Here is a 2,459-nt window from a genome sequence, read left to right on the forward strand (position 1 = left end):
TAAAAACCACACACACAGCACAAACACTCATTTTTCAACTATGTTTCTTCTGTACTGTTCCCCTGCTTGAATGTTAAGCATTGTAAATAAAGTAGCAATACTGCCTTTTATTTATTTATTTTAACCTACAATCAAGACTTTACTCACACAGAATCATATAGGGATCACAGTAGCAATTTTTTAAATTTTGTCAACAAAATTAGTTTTTCTAAAAAATAAGTTTCTAGAAAATAAGTTTTCTAAAAAATAATCTATAGGCTTTGTTTACATCTTCAGAAAGGCACCAGGGTGTAGTAAACAACACAAAATTTAGAATCAAGAACTCTTTGATTTGATTCTGGAGTCTTAGAGACTTGACTGTATTCTGAATATATTTGCCATATGAATTTGGGTCAATATCTAGCCTTGTTGATCTTCAATTTATTCATTGTTGCTGTCATTGAACTGTGAAGTTCTATACTAGAAAATCATGTAAGTAATTAGCAGAGTACTTAACAATGAATTAATCTTAGCTATTATTAGCTGACACTCTTTATGCAATCTTGTACATTTATATATATATTTTAATGGCGCATTTGAAGAACGCGATATATACATTTAGTGGTTCACTGTTTTAAGAGAGAAGTTAGGAGGCATGCATTTGGCATGCTTTAATTTATTTGAGTAAATGACTTGAGCTTTTTCCTTAAAGTAGGGAGTAAATAAATATACTTTTAACAATCTTAGATGAGCACTGATGCATAAACAAATATTTAAAATGAAATTATGATTAAGCTTTAACACTGAATTAATAGGAAGAAATAAATATGGGGAATCCAGAAAATATAAATATATATCATACTTCACACTTCAATATTTTGAATCATGAGTGTACATGTGTGTGTGAGCTTGTGTATGTTGTTATAATTATGTAGGTGAGAAACACATCTAGTCTGTTGAGTTGGGGACAGCTGAGAAAGAGTTGTAAAAGTGTTTAGGTTCTTAAAAATGAAGAATATTGAGGCATTAATTAAAATATGCATTATTTATCAAGAGGAAAACAACAGTAAATACTCCAACTCAAATATAGCTCAACATGCTTCAAGGTTTCATAGGTACATTTAATGTGAAGATAAAGATGTGAAATCATGTTCTGTACACATTGTATTTGTAGAGATTTTATTTTTGCAATTTAGCAAATCAGTTGTGATTACTATAGGCTTCTGTTATATTTGCCGGAGTTGACATAAACTGGATTGGAATGGAATTAGTTTCTTCCAAGGCTTATGATTGAAATCCCTGTAGCTATCATCAGATATTATACTGTGCTATTTCAGATTGTTAATGAAAAAGCCATGTGGGTTCCATCAGTGACAAATGTAAATTATGGTAGCAATTCAATTAAATTATTTTTTACTGAATATTAACTCTTACTTAGAATGATTTTAATGTGCATATACATATATACCCTTGTGAATAGTAATAAAGACTACCTTACATTTTAATTGTTAGTCACCTCCAACTCTTTGAGACCCCGTGGACTGTAGCCCTCCAGGGCTCCTCTGTCCATGGGATTCTCCAGACAAGAATACTGGAGTAGGTTACCATTTCCTTCTCCAGCGGATCTTCCCAACCCAGTGATCAAAACTGGATCTACTGCCTTGTAGGCAGATTCTTTGCCATCGAGCCACCAGGAAGCTTATATCTAAGTATTAAGAATATATTTGAGGGTTTCCCTGGTGGCTCAGTGGTAAAGAATCTGCCTGCCAATGCAGGAGATACAGGTTCGATTCCTGATCCAGGAAGATCACACCTGCTGCGGAGAAACTGAGCTCCTGGGCCACGATCCCTGAGCCTGCGCTCTAGGGGACGGGAACTGCCACTACTGAGGCCAAGCGACACAACTCCTGAAGCCTGTGCACCCTGGAGCCTGTGGTTTGCAAAAGAGTAGTCACCACAGTGAGTAGCCCACGCCCTGCAACTAGAGAGTAGCCCCTACTCTCTGCAACTAGAGAAATGCCCATGCAGTAATGAAGATCAAGCACAGCCAAAAGTAAATAAATAAATAACATACTGTAAACCCAGTGGAGAAGCAGTCACACATTCCACCTCCTGTTCTAGTCCCACAACCTGTAACGGTGAACCCGCTGGAGCTGGCTGGGGGAGGACGCAAGTTTGTTTCAGAGGGACTGTCTGAGAGATAACAAGGGTCTCCAAACACAAGGAAGGAAGAAATATCACTTTGTGAAAAATCAATTCTACACTTTTTTCCAGGCCTGGAGAAAGAACAGGGTACATTTAATGGAAGTCAACTCTCAGAGGATATCAAAAAGGGAATTTACAAGTCATTACTTGTAAAACCTACCTGTTCAAATTAGCATACAATCATTTCAGCTTTTCTAAATATAGTCTTATTTTAACTTTGAAATAAAGGGAAAAGATCAAATAAGTTTTTGGATGTTTGAACCTATCTAGACCTT

General features: G+C 35.9%; 1 non-coding gene across 1 annotated transcript; it reads left to right on the forward strand.

Moving 5' to 3' along the window:
- Positions 1-2,058: 2,058 nt before the first annotated feature.
- Positions 2,059-2,181, forward strand: LOC138431184 (small nucleolar RNA SNORD22). Its single transcript, XR_011253585.1, has one exon. It is a non-coding gene; the product is annotated as a small nucleolar RNA SNORD22 (small nucleolar RNA).
- The last annotated feature ends 278 nt before the right edge of the window (positions 2,182-2,459 follow it).

The sequence above is a fragment of the Ovis canadensis genome, chromosome 26 (genome assembly GCF_042477335.2).
Source record: "Ovis canadensis isolate MfBH-ARS-UI-01 breed Bighorn chromosome 26, ARS-UI_OviCan_v2, whole genome shotgun sequence".
Lineage (NCBI taxonomy): Eukaryota > Metazoa > Chordata > Mammalia > Artiodactyla > Bovidae > Ovis > Ovis canadensis.